Source organism: Anser cygnoides, chromosome 19 (genome assembly GCF_040182565.1).
Source record: "Anser cygnoides isolate HZ-2024a breed goose chromosome 19, Taihu_goose_T2T_genome, whole genome shotgun sequence".
Taxonomy (NCBI): Eukaryota; Metazoa; Chordata; class Aves; order Anseriformes; family Anatidae; genus Anser; species Anser cygnoides.
Window position 1 is genome coordinate 3273181 of NC_089891.1, and position 26766 is coordinate 3299946.

At 49.3% G+C, this 26766-nt stretch overlaps 1 long non-coding RNA gene across 1 annotated transcript in view; it reads right to left on the minus strand.

Moving 5' to 3' along the window:
• Positions 1-5050, minus strand: part of LOC106047103 (uncharacterized) — a 133643-nt gene extending 128593 nt beyond the window's left edge. The window contains exon 1 of the long non-coding RNA XR_010825994.1: positions 4936-5050. This is a non-coding gene — a long non-coding RNA (uncharacterized lncRNA). The remainder of the gene's footprint in view (positions 1-4935) is intronic.
• Positions 5051-26766: the final 21716 nt, after the last annotated feature.

Here is a 26766-nt window from a genome sequence, read left to right on the forward strand (position 1 = left end):
ATCCTTTGCCCATCGCTGTGGTAGGTCTTTTCCAGGCTCCAGGTGAACCAGATAATATTCACAGCAGTAAGTACTTTCAAAAAAAAAAAAGTTTTGGAAAGGATCTAAAAACACATTTTTCTAGGCTTAATGCAATGGCTCTGCACAAAGGGCATCTCCCACCCCATCTCTTCCCATACAGCTCTCTCTGAAGCACGCAGCTTCGCTTATGCACAGATACGGATCTTGTTGGGAAAATTCCTGGCACCCTACGAAGCCCTGCAGGGCAGAGCGCACAGTGCAACTGGCTCCTCCATGGAAGCACTGACAAAATGGACAGGATCAGCCTGGCTCGTGGCTCTGCACCCATCTCACACCCCCCTGCCGCAGCCTTGCTCCCCGTTGAGATACCACCTCCAGCTGCTCCTCAGCCACTCTCCCCTCCCTGGACTTCAACACCACAACCAGTACGAACAGCAATTCCTTCCTGGTCAGACCCGCACGGACTGGGACAGGTTAGAGAGCAATTACCAGAGCAGCTCTGTCGGAGGACTTGGCAGGAAGGATGGACAGACAGCTGGGAACAGCAGTCCCTGCAGCCAGAACAGCTGCAGCCTGAGGACAAGTCCCAGCCATATAAACACCCCCTGCTTTAGGATACGGATGCGAAGTCAGATGCACTCTGACTGAGCCCTGCCAGCCAGCAAACCTTGGCGGCTGTGCCGCAGGCTCCTGCCCAGGTGCCCTCACTGGCCAGAGGCACCGAGGAAATGCCGGCACCTCTCCGAGCTCGGCTGCCCCAACCCAGGTGGCCTCGAGCAGAGCAATCACTGCGACAATAACACACCCTCCTGAATCCAGACCAGGGAGCCGCCACCGAACCCATGGCATCACTGCAATGCTTTTGCCTTTTACTTGAGCAAAATAAAGCGGCAAGCATCCCTGGGGAAGAGGAAGGTACTGGCTTCCTAGGACTATAATGATAATGAGGAGTTTAAACATAACCACAAATATAAAATTTTAAAATCCCCATAAACAGATTTGAAATTGAGCCAGAGGAACTGGTGTGAACGTGAACTGCTCCAGTACAAAGCAGCAGCAGAGACAGCTATAAACCCAGGCAAGAAGGAAGAAATCAGTGAAGAGTTCTGTTTTTTGGCGCGTTTGCAGGAATTAACTTGAAAATAGGTCTTTTTCCCAATAAGTAGCACAAGATTGATTTTATTTTATCATTTTGGGGTTTTTTTTTTGCGCTCGTTAATTGGTGAGCAAAGCCCGAACGCAGACGTGCCAAACGCAGACGTGTCAGCCCAAAGCTCGTCAGCTGGCGCTCAGCCAGGTCAACATTTGACCGAAAAGCCCACCTCATTTTAGCGGGCCCAAGTCTGGAAAAGTGATTAGCTAGAGAAAGGCCAGTGTATTGCTTTGTACCTGGGGAATGCTGGAGCGAAGCAAAGGCTCTCAGGCCCTAATTAAAAAGCTGCCTTTTCACTCCACGGAAAGCCGGAGCGCAGTGAAACGGAGGAAGCTGGTGCTTTTCCAACAGCGCTCATAAAGCTGTCAATACGTTGAGAAAGTGGCCTTGATGGTGTGAAAAGTCATCTCCAAGAAAAAAAAGAGAAAATTCTTTGCTGTTCAATAAGGCCTAACAAATCATCCAGGATCACATAAATGGCTAATTTAACAGCAAATTAGTAGTGTTTATGAAATCTAGACAGCTAGCCAGCTTGCAAAGACAAATCAAGAGCAGGTAATTAAGAAGTTGGATTCAGATTTTCTCTTTTTTCCATCGTGGACGTTTCTGGTGTTGCTCAAGACAGTAGGGGGTTGAGGATTGCCCTCTCCTTCTTGAGGAGAAAGTCGCTTTGTGGAGCATGATGCCAACAGCAGGCACTGGGCACCCAGGTGAACGCAGGCACGTTTCTGGCCCCAGGACCTCGCTGCGGTGACCGTGCTCCGGCCAGGGACCTCCTCGCTGGGCTTCCTGCAGCTTCGCTGTGCAATACAGACCTGTTTTCCAGATGTAGCTCTTGCAGCTGTGAGAAAAGTCCATCACCTTATCTTTACAGACTCCAGAGCTTCCAGAGGACTAAAATGGCTACTTCTCTTCATAAAATTAATGGCGTGCTTTTTATGGCTTTCAGCTACAGCTGGGAGCCTGATTCTGCTTAGAAGGGACTGCTAATACAATTACCAGGCTGGTTTTACACTGTAAATTCTCAGTTGTTTTCTTTTCACTGTTTGGGAGTTTCTCATTTAGACGTGCCCTGGAAATCAGGTAGGGTTGTTACCGCAGCTGGACTGAAGGTTATGCTGGCACTTGCTTTATAAAAAACATATTTTCAAGGTTTATAATGGCAATAAAAGTTTTCCCTTCTTGCTGAAACTTGGCATTGATAGTTCAGCAGAGCTCCGGAGAACATTTTTTGGAAAAATTTGAAGAAAATACGCACACACCCCATGCATTTTTCAGGCCCAGAGGCTTTAGTGGGCAGACAGGACTCCTCAGTGAGGTGTGGGGGCATTTCTACAGCATCTGCAGCATGGCACGGGTCTCCCTCCCAGCTCAAGAGGTCTTTAATCTCTTGTCATCCATTAAGAAGCGATATCACATTAGCTTAATTGCATGCTGATGAACCTCCTGATGTGAATACAGTTATAAACGTTTATTTTTAGGTATTTTATACCACGTTGTCCCCTTACGGGCAAAGTAAGCTGTACCTGTACAAGTCCTTATATTATTATAATTATGCCAACACAATTCTGAATGTTCACACAGTTATATAAGTTTAAAAAAAAAAGCAGTTTTATCCAGTGTGACCATATCAAACATCAGCCAGACAAGCAACTGAGCAATGAAGGAGGAAAGAGGAAGCACAGCTCAATTTGAGCGTATTTATCTACCAGCAGAAAAGTGGCCAGGAAACAATTTTCCCTTCCCAGAAGAGTTTGAGATTTCCACACAGAATCAGAGGAAAAGTTACTCTCAAAAACCGTCAGGTGCTGAAACACAGGAAGGAGAGGGGAAACTTCACTGGATGAATAAAAACGGGAGGATTTATTTTAAATCTTTGTGGGGTTTGTTTTTAGGCAAGATGCAAATTTCAGTCAACACCATCTTCTTGAAATCTATTTCAGAAACCGTTGACTCAGGCCATTTAGGAAGGTAAGCAAATGCAGAAGTGAAGTCCTTGCAAGGATATATCCTGGTTAAAAGCTAGAAATGTGGGGATAAATGGTCAGTTCCTGCAAGGGAGCGAAGTCAGCATGGGAGCCCTGGCGAGATCCGTGCCATTAAAAATGCATGTTCATAAATGACCTGGAAAAGGGCGTGAGCAGTGAGGTGAGAAAGTTTGCTGACAACACTAATTTTGAGAGCACCGTGATGAACTGCAAAACAACTTTATGATACAGTGACAGGTAATAAAACAGCAGATGAAATTCGATGCAGATAAATGTAAAGGGACTCGCATGGGGGAAAAAAACAATCTAAACTTCCTAAATAAAATGATGTACTCTGAGCTGACCGTTACCACACAGGAGCAATACCTTGGGGTTGCGACAGATGGACCTGTGAAACATCAGCACATTACGCAGTAGCAATTAAGAAAATCCTTCGTTAGAAGTTATTAAAGAACAAACCAGAGAATACCATTAATACCACAGTACAACAACACACAGTCCGTGTGCCACTTGCATCCCGATCACTGCATGCAGGCGTTCCCTCATCTTCACGAGGGCATGACAGAGCAAAAGGGCCAGCGAAAGGCGAGAAGGCTGACCATAGGTCACTGCAGCTCCCATATGGGAAGGGTCAGTCAAGCTATGACTCTCCAGCCAAGAAAAGTTAGTTATAGAAGGAAAGGACAAAAGTCTATGAAACCATGAGTGACACGGAAAGGTGGATACTGTTGATTCCCTCTTCCAATGCAAGAATTTGCAAAGAGCACCAGCAGTGAAGACGACGACTCTACCCTGCATATACTAAGCCTCACTTTTAAAGGAGGTTGTGGATGTTGAAAGTTTGCCTCAGAACGGCTGGACTGACAGCTTTCAGTGCTGGCTTTGAGGAGCCACTGCTCAGCAAGACAGAAGAAAACGAGACCTGAGGACTCTGTACAGCAGCAAGTACAACCACCTCTGGTCCTTCCTTACAGTACGATTTTCCTTCTCGTTTACCTTTTCCCTCACAATCAATCTCTTCTCATTTTCAGACCAAAACCAGTTCTGTAGGGATTCATTCCAGTTGTTACTTTCATGGGACAGCAGCCGTGCCGAGTGCTCGGTTAATTACCCATCGCCTCCCACTTCCCCCGCGCAGAGCAGGCTGGAACAGTCGCTCCTTTTCAAGCCCACCCTCGGGCCCCCATCACCAGGCAGCTGAGGGCAGTCCCAGCCTAGTGGGGGTAGGAAGGAACTCGGACAAGAGGGAAGGCGTTTGTAGGGCAGCCCTCAATCTGGACAGCAGGCTCTGCTGAAAGAGCAGCAACATGCCCTCTGATCACCGACTGAACAGACGGCTTTCCTGCATCAAAGCCTGGCATCAGTCCGAGTTTCGGTATGCCAAAGGCCCCTCTGACTCTACACTTCGCTGCTCCAGCTCCCTCCTAGAACAGTAGTTTAAACTCAGTAGTTTAGCCCTGGGCCAAGCTCAGATACTGTCCACATCCCATCACCCCCAGGACATTACTTCAGGCATCCCGTTAGCCACGTCTGTCAGCCCCTTGCTGTAAGAATATTTCCGATCGTTGCAGTTAGCCTTTATCCGCAGCCAAGAAAATGCCTCCAGCAGCATCTCCAGCAAGTCAGACTGGCCCACAGTTTTTCCATGTAGTGGCTGATATTAGAACAGGGGACAGCTGGGGGCTGGAAGAGAATGGTATTGCGGAACTTGTCCGCAGGGTACCAGTGACATCGTTACCAGTATTATCCTTTCCTTCTCTAAAGAGCTCTCACCTCTGAAGCTTTCCGACACCGACAAGCATCTGAGCCACGCTCCCATCACTCCTGGCAGCAGCCCCAGGTACCTGCAGTCCAGCCGCACACCAGAAGATGTGGAAGGTCCGTTTACACGTTCCCAGAGGCAGCAGCAGCCGAGTTCCCCTGACCCTGCGGGGCGCTGAGCACGAGGCACCACGTAGCTGGCTCTGCTTCCTCGCGGAGAACGCTCAGGGCACGTCGGGGCATTCCCCTGCAGATCTGAAAGCAGATCTTCCAGGGCTGCTGTCTCACAGGAATAGATTCCTGACCCAACCCTACCTTACAGCAGAGACCACCGCCGTGAAATAAAATATGACTTTTGAAGTTGTGTTTTTATGATCTATGAAATCACCCAGACCTCTTGGGTAAATAAATTCTGAATATGAAGCTGACCTCTTAGCTTTTAGCATATCAGTAAAGCCTTGAGGTTTTTCATTAAGCTTAAAAAACATCTAAAAGGGCCCTGTTTTCTAGCCTTTCTTAAAAATCCCAAGGAGGTAAAGCCTTGTGGTAAATTTCGCTTCAAATATCAGCTAGAGATGCAGCTTCAATAAGCGTAATACTTAACTGCGGAATGCCAGAGGCGAGCAGTGCGAGTCACACAAGGCTTTTGTAACATGTTATTCCTCTGCGCTGCCTATCTTGCCTCTTAAATACTTCATCTCAGTGACTGGTTTCACGGCTCCAACTGATTTCAGTCAGAGGCAGACTAACAGCCCAGACCCAGACAAAGCGAAGTACAAATTCAGTGCCTCTGAGTCCCCTTCTAGCAGCCACCAAAACCCTACAGGTACAACCACAACCCGGCACCCTACAACCAAGGGCCACAGAGACACAAGGGGTCTAACCAGGAGAGGAAGGATGATGGTGAAAATGAGTTGCCCAAACAGTCATTCAAGGAAGACTGTCCTTAGTCAAAAGGAAAAGCAATACATCGGTCCTATCACTTTTTACAGGCAGTATCCCAGGGCATCACAAGCTGAGAAATCCAAATCCAGAGGAACTCCAGAATTCGCTAATCACAAGAAGTTCTCAAAGCTACAGCCTCAGCAGTAATTGATACAGTATTTCATATTATTTATGAATATCCAAAATAAATCAGAGTAAAACCCTGCTAATACTCAGCCTTAACACCTCGGGAAGCAGGAGGCGCAAGGCCCAGAGATGGGACACACAACTCCACACATCTGACTTCTCCAGTCCACCCAGGTGGTGGCATCACCTTCTCCAGAGAGATGACTGTATTGAGAAGGTAAGTGACGGGCAAGACCAGGAGCAGCATCCCATTAGCAAGGGACAGGAACTCCACGCACCCACCCCACTGATTTCCAGCACCTCTCCCCTCTCCCCAGGGAATGGACAGTGTTGCTTGGAGGGAAAAAGCTAGCTGTTGCCAGCAGCTATCAAACTGCTCCCAAGAAACATGGTTAAATACCTTACTGGTATGAATTACAGTTCCCCTGAAGTCAGTGCCGACTTGCCACTGCCCAGAAGCAAGTGAAGAGGGGCATTTTGGCACGGTGGGATTACAGTAGTCGGTATCCCCATGTTCCTCACGCCCTTTGCAGTTGAAGCCCAGCGACACGATCAGGAAGCCTCCTCCTGCCTTCCCTCGCACCTGAGTCAGCTCCCACAGCACCTCCGACGGAAGCGGGCAGCTGGCAAACCCTCTCCCCTTCCTACACGAGCCACTTGGTTCACATTAACTACAAAAGCCACGTAAGGCTACAAAGGAGTGATTCATAGGGAGAGGCAGAAATCATGGAATAACAGTTCTTAGGCAGCAAAGCCTTTATTAGGAGACTGGAGACAAGGAGGTCTCGGCATTGTCTGAAGCGTACCCAGCCTTGGCAGGATCCATCCCATCCCTCAGAGCGATGTAACCACGCACAGCCCTGCGCCAGCTGGTTCGTGTCAAGTCTCCATCGCCCTCCATCCATCCCCCCAGCCCCTGGTACAACACCCTCCCGGCTCGCTGAGCTCACTTCCCCTCACACGCAGGATTTTTGATGAAGTGGAGCAATGGCAACCACATGGGCTTGTTCTCCTTCATCCAAGTCACCTGCTCGGCGGGGCTGTGCTCGGGGGATGCCGGATTTTACACCCTGGCTCATAAGAGCCCAGCGCACACAGCCAGGGTGGAACACACCTTGCCACCTGCATCATTTTGGTTCATTTTATTTATTTTTTTTTTTAAAAAAAAGATCTTCCCAGTCAATTTTCCTTCTCTTCCCCTTTGTTGACTCAGCTGCACTCACAGCCTGCGGGGACGGACCTGGCAACACGGGGCCCCCAGTTGCTGGTAACAGCTGGGAGCGCTGCGGGTCACAGGCACCAGTACACGCAGAGGAAAAAAAATCCCCCCAGACAGCAGGCCAAAAGCATCTCAGCCACATAACGCTGCCACGTTTAGGAGTTCCACATTTCCTCCACCTACCCGTCCTTTTACCTGCCAGAGAAGGGCCAGGAGGAGGCTGGCAGCATAGCCAGAGCTCGTCATGTGGAGCTGGGGATCAGGCATTAGGGTCAAATAGCTATCCATTACTCGTTATCAGGTACCCTGCTGTGATCAGTGAAACATCCTGCACATTATTCCTATCAAAATCTTCTTTTGCCTTCTATTTTTCAGCCCCTCTACAACAAAACTTGGCTGTTGTTTAACTGAAGGTGTTGGGCGATGATATTCGTGGTGCAGTCCTCAGCCACAAATTATTCCCTTTCCAATTCTTTGGGGTCTCCAGTGCATTTCCAAGAAGCCTGCAGCACCCTGAGCACTTTTATGGGATGAACCACTAGTCTAGGTTATCATCAATGATTGTCATAGTCTTAATTCAAGAAGGGCTGCAAATTTCTAGCATATGTTCAGCACAAAGATATTCCTACATGTCACCTCAATAAATCCACTTCAGCTGTACCTGTGCCCCAGTGACCGGCAACGACAGGCTGAAAGCGAGAACGGATTCTGGAAGATATCTGAACTCCCCTCTTGAAGTGTCCCTCTCTGGGACTGAGGAGATCCTTGAGATGTTATTAATTAAAAAAATAAGCAAATTACACTTTCTAATGAGTGCACCATTAAAGTATGGCTGGTGAAACCCTCCCTGAGCCACTTCTGTTCAGGTGCCTTCCACCTCGTGCACAGAGCTCTGCAAGCACGATACACATCACAATTCACGGGTACAGAATAATTAGTTATCGGTGAATAGGCCCAGCAGCTGTCTAGGAGTTAGATGCTACCAGATTCAGTACTAGCACACCTAGCGAGTCAAGCAATCATCGGTTACGTTGGGATGTGCTGGCCTTCTTGGAACAGGCTGGTTCTCAATCCTGAGAGCTGTCTCATTTTTCTGCATTTCCCTTCGAGCTTTACACCTTTCCATGTCAGCAGTTTCCCTCCTGAACCCTCCAGTCATTATCTCAACAATTACACTGCTTTTTCTTTTCCTATCTCGCACGCCTTGAGCTGACGGACTTTCTCACAGCTCAGAAGCAATTTTCTCAGCAGAACTGAGCCAAGGCCACGCAGCTGCGCTGCACCAAACCAGGGGTCCGAGACAGCTGACGTCCCGGGCCGCGGGTTACGCTGGGTCATCTTGGCAACGCGGGGCTCGTTTTCCTGGCTCACAAAGATCCCCAGCGACTCCCCGGGCAGAAATCCCGCTTTGTCATTTCAGCACTCAGCCTGAGGCATGAGCAGCCAGGACAAAGCCCCCGGGGTCACATCACACAGCGGTGCGGCCTCCAGCAGCCAAGGAGAGCAGGGGAACGGCCGCTGCGTGCCAGGGACTGGCCACCAGGACGGGTTATGGCAGCAGACACCACGTCCCACCGCCGCTCCCTGTCGCTATGAAGCATCACTGGAAAATAATCACTGCTTCCTCAGCGCTTCAGTGTGTCGACCAGGGAAGGACGCGTCACTGCCACCACTGAGCATCCGTCCACAAGGGCCGCAGGTGCCTGAAGGCACGGCTTGGGAGAGGGGCTGAGCTCTCAGAGCTCCGTCCTTCCAAAGAGCTGGGAACCAGCCCTGGGGAGCACTATGGTGCTTGGGGACATGGTTCAGTGAGTGACATTAGTAGTAGGGTGATGGTTGGACCAGATGATCTAGAAGGGCTTTTCCAACCTTACTGATTCTAGGATTCCATGACCACATCCTGCAGAGGCCATTACGTCTCTATCAGAGGGCTGGGGGTGCCCACCCCAAAGCAGGACAGCCAGGAAGGAGCATCGCTCCACATCTAGCTGAGGGGAAAGACCGAGAGGCACAATGAGGAGAAGACATCACTGGGAGGACATTGATGGAAGTGAAAGGAGTTTAATAAGTGAAAGGAGTTTAATAAAACCCTAGGAACCAAACCCTTCCTGTCAAAAAGGACTTTTTTTCTGCCACAAGTATGTTGTTACCTTTTCCAAGGGGGAAAAAAAAAAAAAAGGTTTGCAATAGGAAGCTAACATCTCAGCAAAATTTTAGTTCAGCACAAACAACCCTCTACTGAGCAGCAGCTTTAAAGGACAGTTCTGTCAGCCCTATCTACCCATTTAAAACATCTGACAGAAGGTATTTGTAGAGCAGCCATTGAATCAAACTGACTTTCCTCCTTCTCTTCACAAGCACCAAAGGAAGAACACAAACTCCATCACCATTCCTCACTTTATCCCCTAGATTCGTCAAACAATTAACTGCAAGTAGCAGTCTGTGGCTTCAATCTTCATCTGCGAAGTAGCCCGTGAGTTTTGTGAGCCAACCCATGACTTCATTACTCAAAGCCGCTCACCCCTGAGCTGGAATGAATCATTTTCATCCCATGGACTGCCGGCTGCAGTGTTTGCTCTTCATTACCCGTGGTGTGAGACCGCTCGCACAAGTTGCACAATGTCATTTCTACCTCCTCTGTGGATAACAAACTTTGTGAAGGCAGAAGGGAGGAAACTGAATCTTTCTGTTCACGCACAAGTGCTCTTGTCCTTTCAGAGGACGAGAAGAACAAAGCCACTCTTCAAACAAGGCATACGAATAGGAAAACATTCTCAGGCTGCTTGAATTGCCACAGAAAATTAGCAGGATCAGCCCTAGGCAGCACAACTGATGTCATTACTGGAGAAGGGAGATGCAGTCATCAACATTGCCTTGCGACAGTGAGAAACTCACCTAAATACAACAGAAACAGAGCCCAAGGTATCCAGTACAGAACACCAAGGTGAAAGGACTCCAACACTACCCTGAAAATGCCCCAGATGCAGCTTACACGGTCATTAACATCAGGTTACCACCCCAAACACTCAACAGCTAGGCAGGATATTTAACCCAGGGTGTTTAACACAGGATGCACCTTTTGTATTTCCCTTCTGCAACCCAAAAAGCATCCTCTGGGCTCGTCCCATCGCAAGGATTTATTTCTACAGCTCTTGGCACTCATACGTTTGTCACCAACAGCTCTCACTGGATTTTCTGTCCTTGGGAAGTGTCACCTTTATCAGCTTTCAGGTATCAAAAGCTGTATCCCCCATCACCACCCAGAAGGGCTCATGATTTGAAACCTGACGTTAAAACACCAATCCTGGAGACCTACAGCAGAGCTGGAAGGAAGCTGGGCCAAAAACTGGACTGTAACTCATGGGAGCGATGAGTCATTTGGGATGTACCCAGCAGTCAATATTTGACAAATTAACCTTCTCAGAGAAAAGTGAGTTTCTAATACACCTGCTCCAGATGAGAGTAGCAAGATTTAAATAGGCCCCAGATTTGCATAATACCCTTACGATAAGCAGCACTTTGGCAAAGCCCTGCAATGCATGAAGGATTTATTTCATGTCTCATACATTTCTGTATTCCAGAAGAGGCAATTCATCATTGTGCCAATACTTCAGAGATTTCACTGAAAGCTCCAACAGCTCTAGATTACCAAGGAATTATATATTTTTCCCCACTGAATAATCATTCCCAGAAGCCTGTTAGAAAAAAATTCCCACTTTCATCACGTAGGTTAATGACACTGCAAGAGATGACATTCACTTTTAATGACTACACAAAGACATTGAAACCCCTCTTTTTGACCAGCTGAATGCATCTGTTCATTACTGTGTAATTTGCAGCTGTATTTAAATACGCACCCAACATCCTACAGACAGATCTTCATCAATACCCTGGCTACATACATCCTTCAAGGAAGGAAAAGATTCCAGCCGTTATTCCACTCTAATGCTGTAGTTAGAGATTCAGCCTGCAGTAGGGACCATACAGAAGGGCATCCCCCTTCCCGTGGCCTTTGCATTCAGCCTCGTGGGGCCTGTCCACGCTGCCAGCAGCAGGCACACACCAACAAAGCTGTGTCCTGATGAATGCAGATCAACCCCTGCCCAAACACAGCTTTCTGGGAGCTCTCACCGTTGCCTTCCTTGGCACTCCAGTTGGCTGACAAGGACAGGAACGTGTCCAGCAGCTGGCAATGAGTTTAAGCCAAGTTTAACTACTTTGTTAAGACAATGTCAGAGGAATCCAGCAAAGCAAACACCAACTCAAAGCTTGTGGACAAGTGGGATATTAAGAGAGTAAGGAGCTTGTATCCCAATGGTTTGGAGGGCTTAACTCTCTTAAGCTCCTCTTGAGACTGCCAGGCTTGAATATGATGGTGATGAGGCCACAAAACTTTCCTGTAGAAATCAACAGATCGATCGGCCCAGAATCTACGAGAAATTTGTACCATCTGGCAAGAGCTCTGCATGCATTATCTTACATTTGGTATTCTGTGAATGGCCTTTAAACGCCCAGCCTCTGCTCTGATACACATGTGGTTTAATTCAATCACATTTCCTTCAATATCAAAGTGATTTTCAGGGTGCAAGGACCATGTCAGACAGTGATGTTCAGAGTGGGAAAGCCTTTTGATAAGGGGAAGGAGGTTACTGTAAATCAGAACAAAAATGTACCATTGCTGCTGGAATCGCTGGAAATTATTGCTGTGTTGTTTCCTCCAAGTCTTTTGCTGTCTCTACAAAGAGGCCCTTGGAAAAAAGTGCTATTACTGAAAGTACACTTGTATTTTTTTTAAATGCTGTCAAAGATCGTGAATATAAAATGTGCAAAAATCTCAGTACTATAGCAACTCTTACTTGCAGTGTCCCTTAACACTGGAAAACACTTCAAAGAGTAATAACTAAATACACACAGTCACTAGAAGGAGAGTGTCAGTCCATGGAGTAGAATTACTCTGGGGAATCCCCTGGTCTTCAGCATTAAGTCAAAGTACTAACAACGACCTTGCTTATGCAGCTCACAGGACCTTGCTGCAGGATCACAGCCCTGTGCCACACAGCCCAGTAACTTCTGAGCCCCGCAGCCTGTTACACCCAGAACCAACAGCAGGGCAGAGCTTTAAAAAGCACCACATACATGAAAATAGGTGTGAGAAACCCCAGGAGAAATGCTGTAGCATAAGCCCAATCCTTAACAGGCACCCAGGAATCCAACTACAGTTGGATTTTGAATATTCCCAACAGGAAACTTTTCCTGCATTAGACAGCAAAGAACCCAATCCCAAGACGGGGCTCTGCAGAACAGGAGCATTCTGCTTCTCGGACTGATTTACTCTGCTTTCCTGTACAGACAGATGACAAGGCCAAGCAGCTCTGCCAGCACATGTTGAGATGTCTCCGAAAGCACACAGAGAAGGAACAAACTCACCCAAGCCCCAGAGCAGCCCAGAGCTGGTCCCGGGGCTGCTCCAGCTCCACAGAGCCCAGCCCCGTGCCCCAGGGCAGGTGGCTCCATCTCCCCTCGCTGCACTCCTGCTGCAGAGATCCCAGCAGGGCCGCTCCGTGGGACAGCTGCGCACTGATTTACAGTAGGAAGACTCTCTGGTAGAGCAACAATTAGAAGCGTAATCATTTTTTAAATGAAAACTGATCCAAACCTGACGGGGATGCCAGCACTGACTGCGAATCCCAGAGGAGAGGGCTTGCTTGGGAGATTTCTGGAATTTCCTGCTTCTGGACCAGTAAGAGAGAGCACAAGAGCATAATGATATATTCTGATGACAATGGGCCATGTCACTCATTTTGCTTTTGGCCTGGAACTTGGAATTACAGAGGAAATAATGAGAAGAACAAACTTTTTTTTGCATTTAGGTTTTCTCAAAGACTCTTCAGGGAGGTAGGAGCGTTGCTCTTCCATCTGTATTCTTTCACCCATCCCATCTTTATAGACCCTCACCTGGCAAATTGCATGTGTTTCTGGAACGTGTTCTCGGGAATTTGAGTAAGGGATATTATAGTTATAAACAAGAACATCCGCACTGCCTGGCAGACAGTGCGCTCACTGTGTTCAAGGAAGAATAAATCAGACATTTCAGAAAGCCTCAAAAAAAAAAAAGGGAAAACTCAAGGGGACATTGATCCACATGGATTAGGTGGTTCTCACTTAAAATTTCTGTGCACCTTGTAACCTTTCATATATCAACACCATCAATAACCCTGGGAGACAGGTAAGAGCTGTTATCCCCACTGCTCTGATGAGGGAACTGAGACAAGAAGAATGTGTGCTCAACACAAACCAACATCTTGAATGCTGACCTTCGAAACCCTCGATGGATACCTTCACACCGGGCAAGGCTTCCTCCCGGAGCTGTACTGAAGCTTAATGAGTACTAAATCTGTCATGGCCTCGGTTTGAGCTGGAGGAGGCGGCTCACGCTGACTGACCCACCGCTCCCCACCCACTCCCTACCGAGCACAAGGGTTCCAACTCTGACGACATCGCGGTCACCGCTGCTGTGCCAGCCAAGCGAGGACTCGGGTGCCACGTGCTCGGCACTGCACGTCCATATATAAAAATAAGCCGGTCTTTACAATCAGATAAAGCAAAGAAAAAATTAAGCCAGGAGGGACCCCCAAAGATATCCAGCCTGAACCCAAGCAGGGCTGTTTCCAAAGGCAGACGAGGCTGCTCACAGCCCTGCTCAGTTAAGTTCTGAAAGCCTTCAAAGATGGGGACCTGGGGATCTAGGAGACCCTGCTGCCTTACACGTCCCCCTCCTTGAGCTGAAGTTATTGACCCCGCCGCTGGTTTGGAAGACCTCTCTCACCACAGCCAGGAACATGTCGTGTCGTCCCCCCACCACCACCACCAGCAGGGTCGCCCCGTGCCCGCACGCTGACTGCGGGACTGGTGCCGAGCTCTGCTCTTCTACACAAGGGGCCCATTCCCAGCCTGATGACAGGGAAAAGGAGGATGCCCACCAGAAAGGCAGCTAGGAACCGGTAGAGGCCAGCCCGTAGGGTGTTTGCAGCCTGCTCCCTGCCTGCGGAGGAGAGGCCCCAGGGATGCAGGTAGCTGGGAACGGGCTGCGGGGCAGCAGAACTGTCCTGAAGAGCCAGATGCAGCTCGTGAGCCACAGACCAGGCAGCTTGGGGCTCTTCACCAGTGAAATCTCACTGTTTATGGCCCAAGCCAGGCTCACACACACAAGCCCTGTATCCCAAGCCCTGACCCAAAACACAGGCAGCAGGTTTTCAAAAGCTGGACCCAAGCCCGGAGCTGGATTTTCCAGCTCTGGCCACCTTATTGCACCAGTGCTTTTGCATTTCTGATGTCAATATCGTTTTAGGTAATAATACGTTTCAAGTCAATTCACTGTCTGGCCTTCATTCGCACACAGTCTGACAGGGAAATAAAGAAAAAGGAACATATTTGATAGATTTAAAAGCTGTTTCCATTTGGATTTCCTTTTAATGGAAACATTCTGTTGTTCTTCGGTTTTGTAGAAGTTGGGGGGGGTGCTGGATTATTTTTTTTTTTAATAGAATATAATTTAGGGGCCAAATCTGAATTAATGGGGTCCTGTCAGTCCCTTGAAATAATGCCTTGGAAAATTACAATTAAGTGTTTCAAAACAATAGGACAGACACTACAGTAGGTAGCATCTATCTACGCACAAGCACATGGCCAAAGCAGCACAGCGCTCGTAGCCCAGCACCAACGGGCAAGTACACCAATATTGACCTGCACACAACTCAACGCTTCGATACAAATGTGGAACAGCAGAGCAGCACACCCATCACAGCAGCAGCAATAAAGCAAGCCCCCGAGTAAAACAACCCCCAGGAACAGAACATCACTCGGTGTCCAAGGGCTTTGGGAAATACCAGCACTGGTGGAGCAATACGGAGAGAGAAAACTGCACAATTCATTCCTCCACAAGCATTTACCACGATTGTTACTGCAAAGTATCATTTTGATAGGCCCATATTATTACAAGGATTTGGCAGAGAACAAAATGCCAGTGAAGTCATTTCCCTCCCCCTCCCCTTTGAGCGACCGACCCGAAGCTCCGCGGCGCCACGGGACAGCAGAGCCGAAAATCTGCCGGCAGCAGCCCCGGGGAAGCACTGAGCGAGGCCTCGTGCCGCTAAGCCTCGCACACGCCGACCCTTCGCGTTAGCAGCACATGGGACGAACACAAATAAGCAGCAAGGAGCTTCCCAGGAGCCACTGTCCAACAAATCCGTGCAAGGAAAGACTCTACCCAAATTCCACCCGCAGGATTTCTAAATCTGCCCCATGTTTTCTGTTCTTCTTTGATTATACTGACATCTAAAGGTCATCAGATTTACTGTGCTAAGCAAGTCTCCCAGCCTGAGAGTTCCCTCTTCCCACCCCCCATCTGACCTCATCTCTAAAATCAATGAACATTTGTTATATCAAGAAAAATGGAAAACTGATAATATAGTAAAAATCTGACACTTTTTAAAGGTCTTACAGAAAAAAAATGTTAGTCTTAAAAGTCCATTGGTGTAAATGCATCTGAAGGCTCAGAAAAACAACATATTTCCTATCGTATCTCAAAATAGCAGACCTGATCATAGACTTACCTTTTTATGACACCACTAGCTTCTAAGAGCAACCTGCAGGGTTTCACCAACACAAGAAGGAAAGAAACCAACCCATTAAATCACAACTCAGCAGTAAACTGTTCTGTTACAACAATTCCTGAAGTCTAGGCGCGCTCAAACTGCTGGACAGGGATACTTCACAAGGTCCAAAACCCACGCCTGTACCTCATCATATCCTGGGTGGCCAGATAGTGACAGATCTGCCCCCGTGCCAGACACTTCACAGCACACGTGCACAAAGCTGCTGGAGCGCTGGGTGAGGAGCAGAGCCAGGGGTCCTGTCCCCAGCAGGGAAACAGGTGCCTTGCACGGGCACGAGGGCTAACAGGACCGTCAGGGGAAGGTTTCTGAGCAGACTGGGCAAGCTGAAGTCATAACAGCCTTTATAGGGAACCTAAAAATCATTTAACAGGAATAAAATATGCATGGTGCCCTGCCCTTGCTGGGGTTTGCATGGGTGTTTGCTACCAGGTGGGAGTAGTGACATTTCTTAGCAAGAATCAAGCTCTGCCCTTCGCAGGTGACCAGAGGGCTGGCAGCACACGAGGGGATGGATCTGCCTGCACAAGCTGGAACCCCAGCTCACACCCAGGTGACAGGCCCTGGAGCACCCTGGGGTCTTTCTCAACACCCTGCTCAGTGTTACCAGCCTGTGGGGAAAAAAAAAAAAACAGCAGGGGATCAAAGGGCATTTGCCTAAACCAGACGTCACACAGGCAGGGATGCGATGAGCTTCATGCACGTACGGCACTCGGTGTCACGCATCCCCCACAGCTCAGCCCAAGCCCAGCTGCTGAGCTGGGCCCCCCAGTGCCCGTGATGGGCACGAAGCAGCTCCACGACCATTGGGATCTGCAGCTGCTGGCGTTACAGGGTGGCCAGAAGCAGCTCCCCAGACGGGAAGGTAAGCGGACACAGCCTCTGGCCCATCAGGTCAGTTCAGCGTTCCCCCCGCAAGCAAGCAAACAACCTGGAAAGTCGGGCGAATCCCTGGGGACGTTTCAAAAAGAAGGGCTGGTCTCAAAAAGGGGTTAAAGAGAGGGCAACAAATTTATTCACATAGAATGTCTCCGAAGGGGGACATCCAAAGGAGACAAGGCATTCACTCAGCCCTAGCCCCCCCCAGCTCCACCGAAGGGAAGCAGCCCCCCGAGCTCATCTGCTGCTGCCAGAAGAGCCGAGAGCGCAGACAAAGCCGTGCGGCAGCACAACCCAGAGCCCCCACCTCCATCCCCGAGCGCTTTGAACCAGCGTTATTATTATTTATAATCCCGCACACGCAGGCACAGAGCCGCTGTCGGCTTCCTGGAACCGGCCCCCTCGAGAGGACAAAGACCCTGCACTTGAAGGGTGAGCACCGGCTCCTTCGCCCCCACAAGCCAGGCCACTTTAATGCAGACTGGCACTGAATTAGCCACTAATCGGATTAGGAGAAATTGCTTTAAACTGACAGTCAGCAGGGAAAGGCCCCCACCTCCTCCACCAAGGCACAGGCGAGGGCTTCCATCGAACCTGAACACCGCAGCCTCACACCCAAAGCACCGCTTATTTGTCCTATAATTTGCTTGATTGTCTTAAACACAGCTGGAGCAGTGATATTTGGGGGTGAGGAAGGGGAGGGACTGGGGGTTGATCAGCCAGGGCACGGGATGCTGCTCTTCACAACATGCAGCATGGCTGGGGAAAACACCCAGAGCACCAAGGTTGCAGAAGCTGGAGGGGTCTGGGGATGGCCAGGGCGAGCAGTGGTGAGGATGCCTCGGGCCTAAAGAGCTGTGATGGAGGGACAGAGGACAGTAGGGTTGGCAGCATGCATGGCTGGGCCTCGGAGATGTTCAGCAGCAACTGGCACAGAGAGCAGAGATGTCAGACCCGCAAACCTGAGCAGAGATACCCTAAGGCACGACGCTGCACACTTCGGTGCCAAGTCCGCCTGAAGAGCTGCCTCAGCTCTCCAAGCACTGCTGCAGACCCAGTCAGTCCTACCTGTCCACAGACCTGTTTTCCCCCGTATATTCTCTAATGCTTATTGAAGCCTGAACACACATCACATCTTCTTGTAGCTGTATCTTTCTACTGCCCCATCACCCGCTTTGGTCAAAGTGCCACGAGGTGAGCAGCCTTGGGATCTCTTTCTCTGTCAAGTCTTGTTGCAACCGGCCTGCAGCTCGAGGGCTATTTTCGAGAGCTGTGAGTAGACAGCAGCAGACCTGCAAACACGCGACGACATCACCTTTGTTTCCTTTGGGGACAAAGGAAAAGAACATCAGAAGACGAAGGCAGAGAGCGTAGCGGCTCTGTCCCCAGTTAGACCCAAGGCAGCCGTCAGGCAACAAGCCCGCAGGCCTGGAGAGGAGCACACGAGGAGCTGGGTACTGTGACTCCACAGGAGCACCGCAGAAAAAAACAGAGCAGAGAGGCTGCTACTGGCCAGACCCATAGCTGCCACTCCCCCAGGCCATCGCCCCAGTAGCTAAACACGCACCTTACAAGCAAATGTAAAATATCCTTTTTATTTTTAAATGCTGATCCTGCAGAGATAGGATCCTTCTCAAAATAGAGCCCCAGTCCTGGAGCAATTCAGTCTTTGGTATTCGGGCAAGAATACCCCAGCATCGCCCAAGTAACAACTACAGGACTGGGCTCCAGATGTTTTGACTTCCCTGGCAGACTGATGTCACTGGCACGCTAAAACAAGGGGTTGAGTTCCTTTCCTCACCACAACCTCCCCTCACCGAATTTGAAGGTTTATTTGTTCTAAGATAAAGCACGGTGACACATTAAAGATGCCCCCATTTTTCCTCTTAGATCAGCTTGACATCTGGTTCAAAAATGTTATGAAACACTCTCTGAACCTGCTGTGGAATTGGATATTATGGTATTTCACCAAGACGTGGTTCAAGCGAACTTTCACCTCCAAGTGGAAGTTTGAGTGTTGAAAGTGAAAACAGACCATTGAGAGCCTTTCACTGGGACAGACCTCTCAGTGACACTGGATGTAGGGAAATAATTGCAGATGGTATTGTTGTGGGGGAAATATCACCTGCCATGAAATTTCACCCCGAGTGAACATTCAGTTGTTATAAGATCATATCGTTGCGCTGCTCCATTGTAACACATTCAGGCTGCAGACTTGAGCAAGGTCATTCCACAGGAAACCTGCACACAACAGGGTTTTGTTCATCATGGTTAATGATACCAGAATGGGAGGGGGGGAAAGCTTATCAAAATATTTTCGCAACAGATAGCACAGCCTTCAATGAACGGGATTGCTCTTCTCATACCCATTTTCATGAACGAATTTCATGTTTCCAATGGAGAATCAAAAGCAGCACAAATGTACAGTTCAATATAGGTAGGAGAGAGGGATTTTTTTTTTAGACAATGTAAAAACTTTGTATATAATATAAAAAAGAGAAAGCTTGTCATCTTCACTGAATTTCACACACACAACCACCTAACAACTTCTATGTTCCTTGCAAAAATGCTCACTCACAAAGCCCCTGGCCGACACGAGATTTCTGCCTCTTCCTCTGAGAAAAGGACTCCAGAAGGGATTTCATCCCTACAGATGTGTTACAACAGAGGAGCGATGCGCACAAAAACCGTGTAGGTCTGAGCTCTGCAACCTGCTGCCTTTGCAGACTTCAGGGCACTGAGAAGAAGTCCTGGCATAACGACCGCTTCCCCCTCAGGTAAGGAAGCAACTTGACATGGGAAAACCACTACAGGGGAAAATTAGAACCAGGCCATCCTCTACGCATTGCTTCTGCTATATGTGCACTTACAAGTCCTATTTCCATAACCCCAAATATTGAAGCCATCTGCTTTCCAGGTGCTGGAGGTGGAAGCCCTGAGACAGCAGTCACAGAGGTGCTGCGATCGGCATCCCCTCCCAGGGCATGCCCAGGGCTGGACGAGCAGGTCCAGCAGCAGTTACCTGACCTGTGCCGTCAGTGAGGACCCAGAGCCACGCACGTGGAGCGGGAAGACGCTGGGAGCACTGGCCGGGGTCTGCACAAGGAGCAGAGGGAAATCGCAGCCCAGGGTGAGCGCAGAACACGGGGTGCCACCAGCCTCGCCCATGGTCAAAGCTGCTGCATGCAAACTCCGTTCACTTCTGTTGTGTTCCCCACTTCAGCCTGTTCAAGTCCCTGCAAACGCAGCCACTAAATCTTCCTTCAGTTTTTTGTGTAAAAAAGCTTTTCCTTTTTGAACAGCCTAACTAGTAATCCCCCCCAAAAATCCAGACTTTTAAGTGTTTTACAACCTGTTAACAGCTAAAGAAACAGCCCAAAACAATGTCGCCATAAATGCAGACAATGGTGCTTTTAATTAAGATTCACAACTTAGGGTTTTTTTTTTATTGAAGGCAGTGAAAACATAATGGGTTCATTCACTGCAGGAGGGAGCTGAACCTCTGCTGCCTCCATCCCCGAACCTCCCCAGGACAGTAAGGGCACCGCTCGCTCCCAGCCCACGGCATCACACAGCCCTGCGGCAGGGAGGGGAGAAGCCCTGCGTGGCCTTGGATGAGCCAGCAACGGAGCAAAGGGACACCGGGAAACATTCTGTGACTTTACCATTGTCCCTACATCCTAGTCCATGGGAAACCTTGCTCAGCGTGGAAGTGTGAGAAATACACAGGTGCCCCCAAAGGGGCTGTAACTGGGCTAACATCGCCGCCGCCAGGCCCCGTCTGCACCTTTGAAACGAGCAGGCACCCAGGGCACGTCCCTCGGGGACAGCAGCACACAAGAAAACAGTGGGAAAGCAGAGCAGTGCCCCTCCCTCTCGCTCACCCTCACCGGGGAGCCGTTAAACGCCTCTTGCTGCTGCTTTTTTAATTTCTGGGTGATATAATGGCCTCACGAGGAGATGGCTGCAGGGAGGCACCTCCATGAAATCGCATTGGGTCTCCGCTCCAGCGCTTCAGCTCAGCCACGCAAACACCCTGCCACTGCCCCGCCAGTGCCCCCAGGTCCCCAGGAGATGGAACACCCTCAGAGCAGTCCCCGAGCCAGCATGGTAGAGATGCCAAACAAGAAGCTGGAGAACAAGTGAGCTAACATGGGGCTTACACAAGCTTCCTAAACTTCGGATGGTCTCAGGCCTACCGAAGGCTGTCTGCAGGCTCAGCTTACCAAATACTGAGACCGGAGGCTCCTTGGCCTCTCTGAGCTCTTTCCAGGACTAAAGCAACCATGACAGCTTGATGCAGTGACCTCTGCAGTTGCATGTCACTGCCTTTATGGGGACTGGCATCTTTTCTTAATGTAGTGAGGTTGTAACCATATGGCCTCGAGACAAGCAAGGCAAGCAGCATCTCTGCAGGAGGGTTCGCATGTATGAAAACTTGGTTGCATTCTCCAGCCCCGTCAGCTGGACAAACACAGCATTACCTGTGTCTCCAGCCTGAGCTCAGCCTCACCAGTAGGTCAGGAGGCTTCTTCCTGCCTACCTCCTTCTCTATCCTCTTCCTGTAGTGGCTGGAGAACATCTCTCTGCATGGCGTGGTCATGCAGAAAGAAAGGGTTTTCCAATAGGAAACAATCTTCTGCAGCCAAAAACCCATAAACGAGTCTGTGCATGACATGTGTCCCAAGAAGCCTTGGAAAACCAGCATTTACAGGAGCACGTTCCTCAGACAGCATCCTGCTTGAGACAGCGGGTTTCTAGAGTTTAAACACATGAGCAACAGAGCTGGAACCGTGACTTCCCAGAGAAGACTGTAACGGACCAAAAAATTCCCCTGAGCTCAGGAGAGCGGGATCTGTAGTAGCGAATGGTTTGACTGTTCCTCTGATATGGAAATGCAGCTGTCTGGTGGTAACCTACTGCTCCATTTCCACTATTTGCCATGATCAAGTATTTGAAAGCAGTGTTTCAGGAGCCTTTTTAGCCACCTATGCACCAGCAATCTGCACACCTCTCAATTTCTAACCAGAGCAAAGGGAACTGCCAACCACAGAAGATACACAGAACATGGGCAAATCCTAAAAGCTGCTTGTAAGAAGTTGGAACCTGTGTCATCATCACAGTCACAGAGCCTTCTTCCTTGGAAAAGCCAGCACAATGCCATCAGATTTATGTTGCATTTTATCAGAGCTAAACAACTTGGAGGAGCAGAAAGGAAAAAAGAAAGACTTGGTGCATGAGCCTCCTGCAGGTGTGATTTGTGCCTAGGACGCCAAGCAAGAGGCACATGGGTTTGCTGTGTTACGTAGCCAAGGCAAACAAGACACAGCAAGATCCAGTTGTGGCCCCCTCAGGATCCATAAAGCCGCCTCTGGGAGCTGTGGGGGGCACGTTAGTCCTAATTGTGTCTTGTTTAACTTGGCTCTTTGAACAGCAAAGCTTTCGCTGCCTTGGCTAGAGTCACCAATCTCACACCTTGGTGGGACTTACCTCTCTTCTTGGATTGGCAATTAAAAAAAAAATCCCTGATGTTGATACATGCTAAATGTTTTTGATCAAAACCCACTTATTTTTTACAAGAAATAGTTTGGATGGCGTGCTGAGAACCTCTGTCCAATGCATCAGGGAGAAGCAGACGCTACTCACCGAGGGAGAGTTCCTCCCTTTCATACTCCTTCAAGTTCTCACTGGTTGCCATCACCTTTCCCTGGATTTTCCCCTCCTAACTGGCAGGAGAACAGACTACACAAAGCAGAGGTTCAGAGGTGATGTACACCACTCCACAAATACAAGTATAAACCCCAACTGCCTCATTCCTCGCTGCAGCCACTGATACACACACAGTGAGCTGAGGAGAGCCCTTCTGAGGAAGAAACACCCAACACACAGTTGGGGCTACTCTGGTGACTTCCAAGGGCTGTAGGAAGTGCACGACTGCTCCTGTATGGCATTTTCCATGTAGGCGTAGCCCTGCACTACAAACCGCACTCCATACACAGACTCATCTCGAGCCCAGGAGGATAAACCCTGCAGGAGAGCCCCATCCCACCTCCTCACCACCACCCATGTCAGTAAGCCTACAGATGCTGAAGCCTCAGAGCAGGCAGCCCCTGCAGCAGCCTGGGAGCTCTGTGAAAGAGCGTGAAAACTCCTGGCACCGGATGTCTTTCTGATCAAGCTCAGCCTCTGGTCTCCCTCTGCACTTCTTGTTTTGGCCCAGTGAGCGCTGTTTGCTCACACAGAACTGGTCCAAGCTTGAGGAACGGAGGATGAGGTGCAATACTGTCACACTTCCAAGAAGTCTGAGGCATTTGTTAGGTGGGTACCAAGATGTAGGAAACTGAGGTGGAAAAGACACCAGGAGTTGTGTCCTTCTTCTCATAAACTTAATGGCAAAACCACAAAGCTCAAAGAAGCTGACTTGCCAGCATCCTCAGGGCAGGACAGCCCTTGCTGGCCCACACCACCAGGTCTGCTTCCTCTGTAAATGCCTCCAGTGTCACTGCCCACCCCGCTTCTCAGCAGGCAGGGGATGGGGATCTGATAGGGATCTTGCCTCAGCACAGCACCTCATCTACATTTTGTGCTACTCTTGGGAAAGTTGATGCTGATTTGATGGCCTTTAGGTCTGCTTTGACTCTTCTCCCCAGCCCTAACTGGCTGTGTAACCCCATTCCCCCCCTCACCTGCGGGTTGCCCCAGCAGACAAAAAGAAAAGGCAACCGGATAAATCAGCAGCACACCTTGTCCAGTTGCTCCCATCGTAACCACATCCAGATGCTTCACTGGAAGCTACAAGGAAGCCTGTTGGGGATAGTTATCAAATTTAAAACATATCCGCTCCTCTACCTCTTATCAAGCTGTAGTATTTCCCCTTTTAGCCTCAAATACAAACATAATTCACAATACACAGCCTTTATCCAAAATAGCAGGGAAGACAGTTGAATATTTGCAGTGCAGACTAGCCCAGGCATGACACAAACTCAGGGTCAAAACGCAAGAAAACCTGCGGCATGAAAGAACGCAGCTCCCTGCCATGCACACACAATAACCCTGCTTCTAACCTCGCCCAGCATCCATACAGCTGCTCCACTGGGAGCTTTTCTTTTTGGAAAGTTTGCAAGCAGAACTGCACGTGGGGTTCCCCGACCGCGTAGCCACCGTGTACCTTGACACCAGTGCTTCCTTACCCCCTGCTGGTGACAGCCTGCACGGTACATCTCCTGTTATGTTCATGCCTTGAGGGCATCTGGATGATTCACATGGACAGTTTGTTCTTACTTACCTGACAGCAAGTGAGCCTCCAATTTATAGCAAAATTTCCTCATCGTAACCCATAAATTCACCACCTTACACTTAAACGTAAAATCACTCCTATCGTACAGCTTCTCCAGTTCTCCTCCTACTGATGCCTCCCAGCAGTGCATCAGCAGCACGTGCCTACTCTAAAATGGCAATATTTAACAAAGTAGCCATAAGACCACTCTCTGTAGGACACCACCTCAATATCTTTGGTCCTGACAGCTCTTCTATCAAGATCTGTCATGTGTCCTTTAAGCAGTTTCCTTTAGACCAACACAAAAACCTTCTCTTAATGCCTATCTTCTACAGCTAAGCTAGTGATTGCCTGGGGTGCTACTTCCCCATCTCCAAACAAAAAAGGCAGATAGCTTACAGAGTAATAACGTTTAACCAATCAACACACCTAAATTGAAGTTGTACCCCATCCCACTTTCTCTACCCTGTGTCATTAATGATCTTTTCCCCAAGATTCATTGTAAGGTTTTCCTGCTGTTCAGGTCAAATTCAAAGGTCTGTAGCTACCCATTACCACTAAGGCTTTTGTTACGGTCGCTATAAAAACACAATTAAAGCTGGATTACAGCACGCTTATGCGGAACAGTATCTTAATCCACAAATGGTCCTGTGGAAGCCACATTTGGAGTCAGACCCTAGCTGGTGCAAATCAGAAAACTGGAATCGAGCCCAGAGGAGATTAATACAACAATACCTCCCTAATTCACGCTGAGGGTGAGGAAACCACATCGACTATTTCAGACTGAAGTGAGTAAGTTAACTACAAATAAACGCAGCACAGAACGCTCTCCTTTTGAATTTCAAATAGCTATCTCTGAGCAAGTATCATGGTGCACTGAAACGAGAGGAGCATGCTATATATAGCTAATGAAATCTTGCTAACATTAGACATGGCTATAGCATCTGTTACTAAATCTTTGCTGAGGAGGGTAGATAGACCACGAGGTTTCTAGAGAGCTTATAAGAAAAGCGATTTATTGAAGGGAAGCTTTGTTAGCTTCTATTGTACATAAATACAACATTAAATTGAGGCTTAATATTTACTGCTGTGTCATCTCAGTAGGCAATTATCATCAGTGCTTGAGGCTGGATCCTCAAGTGATGTAAAATACCAGAGCACCGGTGATTTCACTGACTGCCGTTATTACTCTTTAGCCAATTTTCAATCAACAAAAAGGAAATTATGCCCGAGGCATGGCTGCAAGGCTCTGACCTGCTCTCATGAACTCAATCTGCATCTACAGGATGGGCCTGTTCTAGGAGATTTTCACCTTAAAAACACTTCAGCATCTCCAGAGCACTGAGCAGCATCCCCAGGGCCAGTTTGCAGGAGCATCTCACCACACATGACCTAAAGCAAAGCCCTGCAGGCAGAGCAGAAAATACCCCGCGGCAGGGCTGTAACTCTCCCACAGAAAGACTGACAGCTTTTCTTGAGCTCTGGGCTCCTCCAGACCAAGCACACAGGGAAAACAGACAGGTTGTGCTCCCCTGTGAGCACTAGGGATCTGCTGCTGTGGTGCTAGTGTCACTTGGCTCTCCAGACCCTGCTGAGGACCTCACTCAGGTATGAACCTTGGCCACTATTCAATACTAAACCCCTGTCCTCTGCAACCCTGCCAGCCCCAGGCAGGCTCAGCCTCCCACCCTGCTTGGGTTCACTTCCAGGGATGCTCGCCTCCCCAACGGGCAGGGAGAGGATGAAGATGTTTTGCCCCAAGAAGGACCTTGGCCAGCCCTGCAGCAACAGCAGGTACCTACCAGCAGGCTCTGACATCCCAGCACCTGGGCACTTTGCTACGCACCTGAGCCCTCTCCATATCTGTAAATCCATTGCACAACATCAGGAGAAGATAAAGAAAGAGGAAAGCAAGGTGAGAGAAAACAGAAGTCCTCAAGGACAGATGCTTTTTAAACTAATGAGTAGCAGGTGCCTTTGAACATTTATCTTAAAAGGGACCAATTACTGTACTGCACCTCTTTTCCTTTCTCCACAAAGCAGGGGCGAACAGCAGTGTGAAGGGGACTGGAGATCACTGGCACAGCTCTCTGGAAGATTAGTGTTTGGCCTGCAAACCCCAGAGGTCACAGGACACGTCCAAGTGGCCTCCCTCCCAGGTGGAACTTTTGGCACCCTCCTGCTGCTTAAACCCACCCCTGGCCCCGTGAACCATCAGTGCTGTGAAACGGGAGGAGAGCAGCCTCACACCCACAGGGCACAAATAACATCTTCAGCAGCAGAGCAAGGGATGGCCAGCACAGAGCAGACTGCCACAGATCACCCGCCCTGCACGCTGGGCTTTGGGACCTGTTCGCCCTGCAGCTCCCAGCCGGGCTCTGGGCCGCGCCGTGGTGCTGGCCAGGCAGCCCTGGCAGCAGGTTGTGTTGTACCCTACAGCAGCACCACTTCCAGCACCCCCACCAGCACCCCCGCACAGCCCCAGCCTGCTCCACGGGACACTCTGCTCCCCAGCACGGCCTCACACCGCCCTGTACAAGGGCACTGTTAATGCCTGTGGTGTTCACCACCAGCTGCCGTAGTCAGGAGACGCTCAACCCCTGCTCATTTTCCCCGTCCTGAAGGCCCCCAGTAACAGTTCCTGCAATGATAAAGCCCTCAAGCATCAAAGTTTCCAAACATAAGCACAAGGGCCTAGGTCCAGAAGCCAAGAGAGCTCAGGCCAA